Genomic DNA, 14,209 nt, shown 5'->3' with positions numbered 1-14,209 from the left:
AACAAAAGGACAGCAACTTGTCTGTTCCCCTTCCCCAATTCCCCAACGCTGTAACCCTCCCCCAATTCACCAATAAAATCTTTAAAAAAAAAAAAAGTGAGGGTTGGGTCTGAGAGGTTTTGATGGACCTAGAAGTAGTGCTCTGCCACTCCTGTTTACATTCCATTGGCCAGAACATGGTCACATGGCCACACCTAACTGTACCAGAGGCTGGGAAATGGATTCTAGCTATGGGCCAGGAAGAAGAGAACACAATAATTGGTGAGCACCAACAATCTCTGTCACATGTAAACAATCACATGGCACCAACGTTAGCTAAGTCAGATATTATTTTTCTTTCTTTGGAATTCTTTCAACATTTACATACCCACTATATCATACTTTGTCACAATATCTAATTACATATTGCCTTAGATTTATGTCTCCTGCCTCCATTTTTACATTATAAGCAGGGGTCATTCTTCAACTGCTTTGATATTTACCATAGTGCAGGCTATACACCAGGAACTATAAATAAAATAAAATATACTGAATGATTTCAGTAATGACCTAGAAACCTGAAATTTGCAAATTCTTAAAGTCTGGTAACTATTAAGTTTGTTTTAGTTGCTACGGTGCAAATTAATTACACACACACACACACACACACACACACACACAGAGTCAATTAAGTTCGAGACCTCATCCTAGAAAAAGTGCTACATACCTCACTGCTGAATATCACTACGGTAACCTTTGAAATATTCCCCTTGGGAAGCTATGCACTGATGGACACCTAGTCCACCCTTCAAAACAATTTTGGAACTCTTTTTCTGGAATGGCCATCAGAGCCGTCGTTGTATTACCCTTGATTGATGTCCTGAATGTCATCAAAATGTCTTCCTTTCAATATTTTCTTTATCTTTGAGTAAAGAAAAGTCATTAGGGGCCAGATCAGGTGCGTAGGGAGGGTGTTCCAATACAGTTATTTGTTTACTGGCTAAAAACTCCCTCACAGGCAGTGTCGTGTGGGCTGGTGCATTGTCGTGTGAGCTGGTGCATTGTCGTGATACAAGAGCCATAAATTGTTGGTGAAAAGTTTGGGTCATCTAACTTTCTCACGCAGCCTTTTCAGCACTTCCAAATAGTAAACTTGGTTAACGCTTTGTCCAGTTGGTACAAATTCATAATGAATAATCTCTCTGATATTAAAAAAAAGTTAGCAACATCGTTGCAACAAGTTTGCAAACTTGTCAGACCTCATGTATGTCTGTATTTGTGTATATATGTGTGTGTGTATATATGTATACACATACACACAAAATACATTTTTAAAGTAGAATTTTAAATGATTTGTTTTTCTTTCAATTTCAAATAAATTTTCATGTCCATTCAAATAGAATCGTCTCTCAAAATCTAGCTTGGGTTCTGGAAAACTGACATGGTGAATAATCTGAAAAATATTTCTGCCTAAACAATGAATAAACAAACAAATTCTAGAAACCTTCATGGGGTATCATTGCTATAGCCTGTTTGAGAAACTCTGTATCCATTAATCAAATATGAGTACATCAACTATGTTAGAAATCACCATTAGAAAAAGGCTAATTTTATATAAATAGTTCTGGAAGGACAAATTCAGTGCTGAGAAAAATATGATGACCACTTTTAAAATTGAAGTGACAATTTTTCCCTTGCTACCTTAGCAAAGTCAGAAGAGAAAAAGTAAATGAATTTTTACTCACACTCCAATAAAAATAAATGTTTTATGATTTTTTTTTAAAGATTTTATTGGGGAATTGGGGGAGGGGAACAGTGTTGGGGAATCGGGGAAGGGAAACAGACAAGTTGCTGTCCTTTTTGTTCTTCAGTCTAGTTGCAGAGGACGTCGCTTCACTGGTCCATGTTGGTATTATCATTGCGCTCTTCCCGGGTGAGGCAGTCGCTCGCCGGCCATTGGACGGCCGCTTACGGCAGCTGACACCAGCTGCCAGCTGCTCACGCTGGCTGCCAGCCACTCCTGGTAGCTCATGGCTACCTGCATCTGGGGCTGCAGCCTACACTGACACTGGCGACTCACTCAGGGCAAACCAGCTCCAGGTCAAGCTGTTGTTCACCATCTTATTGGTAGAGGATGCAGTGTCACTGTCCCACATGTGGGATCCGAACTGAGGCCCTGCTGCTCAGAACTGGCATCCCAAGCCAACTCTTAACCAATGCGTCACTCGGCTGGCCCTGTTTTATGATTTTGAAAATAAATATATAAATAAATAAAAATATATACAAGGGTGCTTATAATAGCAAGAAAGTAGAAAGCAAGTTAAATATCCATTAAATGTATGTAGTGACATAGGCATATACTGGTAAGTGATACACATCCTGGAAAGGAAAAGAGTATAGTAAGGTATTAATAGGAATTATCACTAGATAATGAGATAAGGGGTAATTTCTTGTTTGTTATCTGAATTTTCTAATTTTTCTACAATGAACTCAGATTACTAGCATACATTTTTTAACAAGTGAAAAAAAAATGAAAGTAGTTAAAGATAACCATGAGTCATTTTAATGGCAGCACAATCAGATTAGGAAAACATTACCTTTTAAAATGAAATCTTCAGGATTTACTGGGGTATTACCGAGTCCACGTATGCAAAGAATAAAGTGCCTTCTTTCATTTGTAAGTTTTAAAATTTGTATAAGGGGCCGGTCAAGTGGCTCAGTTGGTGAAGAGCACAAGCTCTGAGCAACAGGGTCACCGGTTTGATTCCCACATGATTAGTGAGCTGCACCCGAGCTGAGCTGCCGCTGAGCTGCCAACAGGTGGCAGGATGGCTCAGGTGGTGAGAGCACATGCTCCTAACAAGGTTTCCTGTTTGATTCCTGCATGGGATGATAGGCTACGCCCACCCACAACTAAGATTGAACACAGCACCTTGAGCTGACGGGCGGCCGGATGGTGACTGGACTTGGAGCTGAGCTAGCTGCGCCCTCCACAACTAAGAATGAAGGACAACAACTTGGCTGTTCCCCTCCCCCAATTTCCTAACATTGTTCCCCTTCTCCAATTCCCCAACATTGTTCCCCTTCTCCAATTCCCCAATAAAATCTTAAAAAAAAAAAAATTGTATAAGAACAAGAGTGTGTCAAAGGGACACAAGGATCAAACTGAAAGAATACCATATAATACCAGAGCTGGAACAATTTGAGTGACAAAATTAATAACATAGTGTTGGATTATAACTCAAATTAAAAATTAGTATACATGAGTCCACACAGATACAGATGAACTAATGAATAAATAAAAGAAGAAGAAACAAATCTTCCTGATTTGCTTCCAAAGACTAGATTTTAGAAAGGGAGAAATAATTTCGTAGTGAAGAAGCTTGGCAAATACTGCTTTACCCAAGTGAAGAGGGGTGGCTTCTCCACAGACATCATGGCATGGCATCTACCTTTCCCAAAACCCATAACTCCAATGCAATTGTCCTCAAATCCCTAATTTGAGGGACATTCTACAAAATATCTGCCCAGTACTCCTCGAAGCTGTCAAGGCTATCAAAAAAACAAGGAAAACCTGAGAAACTGTCACAACCCAGAGGAGCCTAAAGAGACATGATGATTCAATGTCATGTGGTATCCTAGCTGGAATCTGGAGTGGGAAAAGGACATTTGGGAAAAACTAGTGAAATCCAAATAAAATGTGGAGTTTAGTTAATAGTAAGGGACCAGTGTTGTGACAAACATACCATAGTAATGTAAAACGTCAACAATAGGGAAACTGGGTGAGGGTGTCTCTGGGCACTCTGTATAATCTTTGCAACTTTTCTGTAAATCTAAAATTATTTCAAAATTAAAACTTTTGTTTTAAAAAAAGTCTTACACTGTGTTGTACAGCTGAAACTAATTAAAAATGTTTATTTCACAATAAAAAATAAATTTAAAAAAAAGTCTTACAGAAAATGGGAGAAAAGGTAACTCTTTGGAGGAAGCCACGGTTTGTAAAATACACTTCTAAATTAAGTATTCTCCCTTGAAAGTGGTCCCACCAAGAGGTAAAGAGGCCATGAGGGTGAGGGTGAGGCACCCTTGGAAAGGATCCCTTAATTTTATTAACTGTGTTCAGGGCAGAACACATTAGCATTTGGTCTAAGAACTCCCAGGCTAAGCATTTATGAGGAAATTATTAGAATGTTCACATAAGCAACATAAGGGCCTGCTTGTCCTTGCCTGCGGCTTTATTCATCTGTCCCTGTTTTCTGGTAGAAGCTGCGAATTTGACATCTAAAGGAACATTTTCCCACTGATTTTTCTAGCTAGCCTGGGGCCTCTGAGAACCAGCGGGGTGAGTGGTCAAGCTGAGCTCTGAATTTGGGGAGGGCCAGCAGGGGGCTGATTATGCAGATAGAGCTTTCTGCATTTTCCCTTCCTCCGCTTGGCAGCACAAGTACAAAGTTCTGAAGATAAAAGGCTTCCATTAATACCAAACCAATGGAAGTCAAAGAGATTTCTTGACTATGGTTAGGTCATAACCACAATTTCTCTTTTCCTTCCTTCTCTTCCCTTCCTTTCTTTTCTTTCTTTCTTTTTTTTAAACATGTTTATGAATCAAAGTCAGGATTTGGGCTCCCCTAGTCTATTTTCCAGCTTCTATACTCTAGGAGCGCGGCAAAGATTCAAACGCACTTTTCAGTTTCCAAGAATGAGTAGAAGAAAATGCCTTAATCCCTGGCAGCTCCTTTTCCAGTTTCCAAGGAAGTGAGGGAAATAGGGAAATGATAGAAACTGTCTTTTCCTCCTATGCCCCACATTGTTTCGTACTTCATAGACATCTACTTCATTCATAGTTCAACGAGCTGCCTCCAATGTACTTCAGGGACCCACACCCACTTTTACATCCAGGTCTCCTTGTCATCACTGCTCCCCTTCCTTCAGGAAGGTGCTCTCTGGTCAACATCTCCTTAATCGTTTATTTATTCATTCAAAACTACTTATTGAGCAGGTCCTCTAATGTTCAACTAGGTGTAAGATGTAGGGTGAAGCACATGAAGAAACAGATCCTGCTCTCTGGGGATTTACAGTCTATCAGAGGAGGTAGACATACCTAGATGAGTAAATAAATAAGACACTGAAAAGTTTTGGATAGAGGGTAAGAGAAAGGTTAGAAAGATGGTTGGGGAAGGCTCCTTTGAGGAGGTAATTTATGTACTACGTACATTGTGAATGAGCAATCTGTCCTGTGAGTTGAAGGTAGAGTATTTCAGACAGAGGGAGCCAGAAGGCCTAAGGCCCTGAGGCAAGAATAAGCTGAAGTACTCGGGGCTGGAAGGCTGTGATCAAAGAATGAAAGGAGATAGGCCGGAGAGAGTCAACAGGGTCTGTTTCTCAGAGCCTTGTATATCCTAATAAGGAATTTTCTGTTTCTTGTCATGGGAAACCACTAGTTACAAGCAGGGGACTAACATGATCAGTCACTTTTCTTTGGAGGGGGCAGCTTTTGTCATATATTTTTTACTCAAATTCACCCATTGCTTATATTTTACCCTCATTTGTTTCCTCATCTTGTAAAACAAAAATATCGGGCAGACCAACTGGCTCAGTTGGTTAAGAGCTCCCTCAAGAGTGCAAGCTCTGAGCAACAGCGGTTCAATGCCCTGTCCGAGCTGAGCTGCCAACAGGTGGCAGGATGGCTCAGCTAAAAAAAAAAAGATAAAATCAACAATGAAAACCTCTCCCTGAACATCACTTTCCCTTCCAGCTGCTGACCTCACATCCTCTGGCAGTTTCTCCACATCTTTTCCAGTAGGCTACCTCCCCTCTACCTAGACTGCCCAACTTCCATTACCTCCCCTTTCACTTGGCTAACGCGTTTCTTCAGGTGTTACTTCCTTGACCTCTAAGTTGGAGAGTCTCTTTGCTTTGTGTTTCTCGAGTCTTATACTTTTCCATCACATCATTCCTTACACCTTGTAAATTACCCACTTAACATCTGGTCTCCCCTCTGTGCTCCATGGAAACTAAGACTCTAGTTTTTTTGGTCATCTCCAGCATCTGAAACATAGTGCTCAATAAATGGTTGCTGAAAGAACCTACAACTCATCTTTAGTCATTTGGTAGCTTCTTGCAAAGGCAATATATTGTTGAAGTGAATGCTATATGTGATGACAGTGTTTTTTGGAAACCCAAAGGTTTGACTCTGCATATGGATTGTTAAATTAGGAGATGAGCCATAGTTAAAGCACTTCCACTGAAGGCAGTAGACAAAGGAAGTTGGTAACTGGCAGGTTTCTGGCCCCAGATTCCAGGATAGCTAACTCTCCACCCAGAGTCTCTTCAATAGCCCAGACTGGCTCATTCTACTGTGGATGTCAGTCTATTTCAGGCCATAGTTCAAATACAGAAGCTTTGGGATAACAGTTTGGCCTGAGATTTCAGTGTCTTTGGAGTGGGGTTTATGCCTGGACCCTAGGTTCCATGGGTGTGGAGGGTTGCTCTCCTGGATAACCTCCTTTTCTCTGATCCAGGTTGTCACTGTGGAATCATGGGTATGGACAGTAGGAATCCAATGCCAAAAGTGTTATGACTCTGAAGTCACATACCATGGACTCCATTCCCAGCTCTTGTGCTTTATAGCTATGTGGCATTAAATAATTATTTAGCCTAGACTCTATGCCTCCCTTTCTGCTTCTGATATACGTGCTTCATCCAGAGAGGTGGTGTGAAGAGTAAGAGATCATGAAAACAAAGCTCTTAGCATTATGCCTGGTGCACAGTAATTTGCTCAATAAATGTTACCCATTATTAGTACATCAGAGTGTGGGTGCATCTATCATCTAGTGATGAAGCCTCCCTCCAGAGCTTCTCAGACTATAAAGAGACGGTGCAAATGTTAGTTGAGACTAATTGCCCACTTCCAAATAGTTGTTAGATTCTGAATTACCAGGTTTACTCAACATCATTCTATTTTAACACTTCTATAACCAACTCATTTTGGAATGTGGGGGAGGAAGAAACTTTCCTCTACCCTCAAGGTTCCTTCAGCTGGTCTAATAATAAAATAAACAAGAGAAAAATTAGCAAGAGAAACAGGATTTAATTACCTACATATGTATGGGAGCGCAATATATGAAACAGAAAAAAAAAAATGGTGCCAATTGAAGCCTGAGTGGGTATTGCCTACCTCAGACAGCTCTCCCCTCAGAGGATTTGCCAAAGCAGTTTGAAAATCAGTGGTTTAGATCAGGGGTCAAAAAACTATAGCCAGCTGTCTGTTTTCGTATGGACCATGAGCTAAGAATGATTTTTTTCAATTTTTAAATGGCTGGGGGAAAAAAAAGAATTATTTTACGTGATATGTGAAAATTGTATGGCATTCAAATTTCAGTGTTCATAAATAGAGTTTTGTTGGAACTCAGCCATGCTCATTTGTTTAGGCCTTGTCTGTGGCTGCTTTTGCACTGCAGGCAGAGTTAAGTAGTTGCACTAGAGATCTTATGGTCTGCAAGGCCTAAAGTATTTACTGGTCCTTTGCAGAAAAAGTTTGCCAAACTGGTTTAAATGAAAGAAAAGGCTTTATGATACTCTTTTTAACACTAGGATATGTGATCAACTGAGTTTATATAATTTGTCCTTTTTGGGAAGCATTCAAGTTAGGCTAGGATGTGGTTTAAAAGAGGTCCTGTTTCTATAGAGGGGAAATGACTGGCCTCAAACCTTGCAGGATCCCTGAAAGTCTGTTCCGTCCAGCCCTGGGAGGCTGTGGTTTCACCCTTGGGCTCCAGCCAGTCGCCTGCAGATGGCTAAAGGGAAGGGAAGGCAATTATCTGGCAGTATGCCCAAAAAATCCCTCCCCCCGCAACTCTGGAGCCTGAAATTCCTGGCAGTTAAGAAAAGGATTTCCTTCAGAAGAATACAATCGCGGTAACGTTCAGGCCATCCAGTCACTAGATTTCACAGGGTGGGAAAACATCTGTGATTTGGGAAGAGGAAAGAAAAGCCAATCTTAAGAATTAACGAGCAAGGAGAAAAGCTCTAAGGAAGACTATCAGAAAGAGAAAAGCATATCTAGAACAAGTAGAGGATAGCAAAATCTTAATACCAATTTGCGCTTTCAAATTATTACTGATCATTTAAGATCATATCAGGCCATTTACATTAAGATTTATGACAACTCTTTGGTCTCTAATCTAGTATTTCACAAACACTATGTTTCTCTGATATATTAAACAGGTGGAAGCTGGAGTTAAAATTCTGTCACCGTTAACTCTTCCACGATTCTAGTTCTTCTGTTGTGAAATGGGAATGAGACCTTAATAAAGTCAGGCTGGGGACATTTTCCCCTTTAGTTCTGGCTGGTCGAATAATTAAATTGAAATATAGCAGATTTACAGGAGAAAATTAAATTTTAATACATGTACAGAGGAAATTCACATAAGCATGACAATTCCAAAGCCAGTGAGGCAAAATGAAATACTTATGTCATTTTGGACAAAGGAGGGGAGATAGGCAATTCACAGGTAGATGAGAAAGAGTCAACATTTGATAAACAAATTCTTGCAGGACTCACCAGAAACAACGGGACACAGAGGTGAACCTAACAAACAGATTTTTGCTTAATTCATATATGCTAAGGTTCCCTTCCTGAAGCAGGTTTTTCTCTCTGAATCTCTGCAAGCAGGTATAGGGGAGGTAACAGATTTCAAGTATGTTGGGCTTTGTTTTCAGCTTGAAATAATCGGCATGCCAGGATGGCACATTATGGGGAGACTCACTCCCAACCCCCACAATGTCTTCAAAACCATGGGGTGATTTCTCAGCCTAAGGTATAGTGAGGAGTAACGGGACTAAGGCAGGGCACATATGGGGAACCGATAAATTGCAAATAATTCATTCACTCATACTTTACACTTCCCACTTTGTTCTTTACCGGAATAGGCTTGGTGATTGCACTGGCGAACCACAAAGCTAACAAAAAATATATACCACTCATGATCTCTGCAGGGAAAAAAACAACAAAACAAATAGTATCATAGCTTAAGATAAAAGATACATTGTGGTAAGTTTTGGACTATATCTTCATTTGTTTTACATTAAAAAAATTAAAACTACATGTGAAAAATAAGACATGGTTTTTAAAAATGACACTACAGAAAAGAAAGAAAAGCAAAAGTCTTCCTCCCTATCCTCTGATCCCCAAATCCCCAATCCCTCTCCAAAGGTGGCAACTGTTGATAAAGTTTCTTGTATATGGGTTCAGTGGGGGGGAAAAAAAAAATTACGTATGTATCCTTTTTAAAATTTTACACAAATCGTTTCACACTGTTCTGCACTTGGCTTTTTTTTACTGAATAGTGTATCTAGGAGATCCTTTCTGTATTTTAATGGCTGCAGTTTTTGGACATGATTATTTACTAGCCCCTATTTACGAGATATTGTGGTTGTTTCTGGTGTTATTATTGGGTAGTTGGAAAAGTCATGATGTATTTTTCTATGTTTTTTGTTGCGAAAATGTGATGACTTTTCTGACAACCCAGTATTATGAACAACGCTATAATGAACATACTTGTACCTATATCTTAGTGACGCGTGACTATATTTGTACATTAAACTAGCAGTACCATTGCTTGATTAGCACTTTTATTAATAGCTATTAGGAAAATACCTTCCAAAAAGCTTCTACCAGTTTATACTCCCACGTATAATGCGTTTTCCTACACTCTGGCCAACACTGGGTATTACTGTTACAATTTAACTTTAGTAATTTGATAGGACATGCCTTTTCTTATGGTTATTAATCATTTGTAGACTCTTTCTGGGATTACCTGTTGTATTTTAAAAGTTCTTTGTTACTTTAACCTCTTTACATATTAAAGAAACCATTTCCTTGTCCCATTTTGACTATTTTAAACTATTTTTGCTATACAAGTTATGTGGTCAACTGTAGCAATCTTCATTTTCTTAATTTATTTTAAAAAGAAGTCCTCACCCCATAATTTAAATTTCAGTCTATCTTTTAAGACCTAAACAGCTTAATTCTGTTTATTAAAGAGATTTTGTTCTTTTTGCTTTGTGTAGTTTGGTTTTAAGTTTTTTCATTGCTACATTGATTCTGAAGGTCAGAAAACAAATGGGAAAGAAAAATATTTTTGAAATGCATTACAAGAATTTTTGATTCAGCAATGATTTCAATTTTTTCTTTTTTTAAAGATTTTTATTGGGGAATTGGGGGGATGGGAACAGCGCTGGGGAATTGGGGGAAGGGGATCAGACAAGTTGCTGTCGTTTTGTTCTTCAGTCTAGTTGTGGAGGACGTTGCTTCAATGGCCCAAGTTGGCACCATCATTGCGCTCTTCCCGGGCGAGGCAGATCAGTCGCTGGTCTCTGGACGGCCACTCACTGCGGCTGCCGGCCACTCACTGCGGCTGCCGGCCGCTCACGCTGGCTGCTGGCTACACACGGTAGCCCATGGCAACCCACTGCCACTGGGGCTGCAGCCTACGACATCACTGGCGACTCATGGCAGCCCAGCTCCAGGTTGAGCTGTTGTTCAGCATCTTAGCTGTGGAGAGCAGCATCACCGGCCCTCATATGTGGGATCTGAACCAGGGCCTTCTGGCGTCCCAAGCCAGCTCCCAACCAACGCGCACTTGGCCAGCCCGTACAGTTTTAAAAGATTGAAATCAGGGCCGGCCAAGTGACGCGATGGTTGAGAACTGGCTTGGGACGCCAGAGGGCCCCAGTTTGGATCCCACATGAGGGCCGGTGACGCTGCCCTCTACAGCTAAGCTGTTGAACAGCAGCTCGACCTGGAGCTGGGCTGCCGTGAATCGCCGCCGACGGCAGGTGGATTTCCATGGGCACTGTGTGTGGCCGGCAGCCAGTGTGAGCGGCCGTCCAGAAGCCGGCGACTGATCTGCCTCGCCCAGGAAGAGCACAATGATGGTGCCTACTTGGGCCAGTGAAGCAACATCCTCCACAACTAGACTGAAGAACATAAGGATAGCAACTTGTCTGTTCCCTTCCCCCAATTCCCCAATTAAAACAAAACAAAAAAAACTCTGTTGGCCAACATTTTGTGGAGCAAACTTTTTTTGCCCCCAATTATGGACCAAAAGCAGGCAGTTACAATCTCTGATCCACAAAACTCAACAATCCTAATTTCCATTTTTACCTTTGAAAACGTGGCTGTTGAAAGACATCCTTTAAGATGGTTTAAGGTTACACTGACTGCTGAAACAAATAAAAATATTAGGTTGAATCATCTTTCTAGGTCAAAAAGTGAAGTATCAGCAATTTCATCTTTCAAGCTAATATAATGACCCAAATGTAACAAATTTATTTCTTCTGTCTATAAAGTCCAAAATGGATGTTCCTGATCAGTGGGTAGCTGGTGGTTATTCGGAGCTAGAGTTTTGTTTTTTTTTTTTAGCTGAGCCATCCTGCCACCTGATGGCAGCTCAGCTCGGGCCCGGCATCGAACCACTGTTGATCAGAACTCACATTTTTGAGCAAGCTCTTAACCAACTGAGCCACTCAGCCGGCCCCCTGGAGCTACAGATTTTTTACCTTATAGCTTCTGTATCTTAACACCTGGCTCCCAAGTTTATTGTCTACATCAAGCTGGGGATGAGGCGGTAGGGCGAGGCATGGAATAGGGCATTAAAGACTGCAGTGGGGGATTTTTACGGACCAGGCTCCCAAGTAATGTACACATCGTCACCACTACCACCCGCTAGAACTGTCACATGGCCACATCTAACTAAGTAAGGCTGAGGAATAGTCTAGCTGTGTGCCGTGATAAGAGAAATGAGTCTGGTAAATGGCTAGTTGGTGGCTGCCCTAGTTTCTCTAATCCCTCCCACTGACTTCTCCCTTGGCATACATAACTCAAGGATCTTCATTTTTAAGAACAGATTTTGAGTAATACATTTGTTCAGTTTACAAGGAATTTTGCCTAAGTCATCCACGTTTCCAAGCACCTTATAAATGAACAGATTTCCATTTTATAGATGAAGCCCAGAGAGGGCATGTTTACTCATCCAAGGACATGAATTAGTATATTAGTGGTGAAATCAGCTCATAACAGCAGTGAGGATACTAATTTATATAGTGCTTTTTGGCTTATGCAGCACTTGCATGTGTATATTTTCTCTGACCACTAGTGCAGGGATCTTCCTATTCTGACAGTCAGCTTGTGGCCTCTCCATCATGCCCAGCTGGTTATTAGCATGTTGCTGGCCCAGCAGATTATAGGATATAAATAGATGCATTTGTTGTCTGACCAACTGTTTTCCTGGAGTTGGGTACATTTACCCTCGTTAGAAACCAAGGCCTTCTCCTCTGCTTCTTGGCTCACGTTAGAATGCAGGAGTTTTGAGGTCACAGGATGGCTTCCCTACACTTCTACAGCACAGCTCGGCTCTCCAAGTGAGGACCAAATTGCCAAAGCTCAAGGGATGAGTTTCAGGGCGGGGACATGAGGATCAATGGGACGCAGCTATCCTTGCAATTCTATTACCTGCCAAGCGGTAGGCTTCTGCTGCCGTTTTCTACTTTCTTCAGTGTACAGTTTCTTCTCACTAGTAGAGTAAGGGGATGATTTCTTTTCCATAAACTCAAATTCCACTTTGTAGCTTTTCTTTTCAAAATTTCCGTATTTCTCATCTTCTATTGAGATCTTTACTTGCTGCTTTCCTGCATTCCCCCCTCCTCAAGCAAGAACTTACATGAGAACATGACCTTCCTCATCAGGAGGGTTTGAGGTTCACTGTGTGAACGGCCAGAGGTCAGCAGCTGATGCATCTTCTGCTCTGTTGAATTCTCTTGGTTAACAAGTGTCTGGCCCCTAGTGGTTGTCCCAAGTGCTTGCTGACCAAGAATGTTGTACAGATCAAACTTATAAGTTTTCTGAGATAAAGAACTCAGAATTAAAGCAAAATAAATAGCATGTTATTGCTTTAAAAAATAAGACTTTTAATTTTTACAATCATTTCCAAGCATACAGAAAAGAAAAATAGAGAAAATACAAAGAACATCCATATATGCCCACCACCACACATTTCAACAAGATTCCAATTTTTAGGTATTAAGAAATGTTCCAACATAGAGCAGCTTGCAGTTTTCAGAATCAGAGGTATAGCTGAGGACAGAGGATGAACCAGGGCCAAGTTTTAAAAGATGGCTTTAGAGAAGCAACAAATGGATAGAAAATTTTTCATGGGCAGAGAACTGCAGAAGGCAGAGGTTAGAGCTCTGGAGAGAGGGCAGCTCAGCCAAGGCCTTGATAAGCATACTGAAGACCCAGAAGACAGTGGAGAGATATAGAAGTTAGTTTAAATCAGAAAATATAAATTAACATTTTTGAAGAGAAGGGGTGGAGCGCAATGAAGAATCAATTTTTAAGCAGAAGCTATTTTATGTGGCTGTCTCAAGAAAATTCTTCAATTTTGCTTATCAAAATTAGGTATACAAAGTTCCCAAGGCTCTTCAATAAAACAAGTGCTTCATTTTAACACAAAGAATCAGAACTCACCTTTTGGTTAGTGTTTTAAACAGTTAAGACTTTAGCACTTAAGGCTGATAGCTCTGGGATTCAACTTGGTTTTCCCTCGGCCTATAAAAGACCACTCAAACTGATTGGGAGCAGTTTACTAATTAATATTCTCAAAATCTAACTCGTTTCATATAAAGCTTTGACTATACAGCACTTGGCAGCCTACAAGTCACTTTCATCAAAAATTGTTAAAAACAAAAATCTGTTAAACGCAAATCAATTAAGTGTCCAGGGTACTACTGTGTGAGGCAAAATGACAACGTTCTCTCTTGGGAGAAAAATAACCAGCTTTATTATTATTATGTAATTTTGTCTAAGGATGGCTGCAAGTACTTCATGTAGCATTTAACCAAAATATCCAAATTTGAAATGTATTTACATCTATGAAAATTTGTATCATTTTCTACAAACCACTGTTATGAGAGGTAAACTTTATTTCTGACTCACAAACGAGAAACTAGTAAAGAAGGGTTGCTGACTTGCCCAGGTAACAGGTAATGCAGAGGTGGAACTCAAAACTATCATTCTAACTACTCCACCCTTTGAATGTTTTTACCGAATTGGGTTTTAGCACAATGCCCATCGCCTACAGAGATGCCACGTGAAACAGTCCTATGAAAGTTGTGACTGTCATGACTATATCGCTGTCAATCAGGCATCTGTTAAAAATAAAGATCTCTT

The sequence above is a fragment of the Hipposideros armiger genome, unplaced genomic scaffold (genome assembly GCF_001890085.2).
Source record: "Hipposideros armiger isolate ML-2016 unplaced genomic scaffold, ASM189008v1 scaffold_23, whole genome shotgun sequence".
NCBI classification, from domain to species: Eukaryota; Metazoa; Chordata; class Mammalia; order Chiroptera; family Hipposideridae; genus Hipposideros; species Hipposideros armiger.
The sequence above is the reverse complement of the archived record's forward strand: the minus strand, read 5'-3'. Positions refer to the sequence as shown.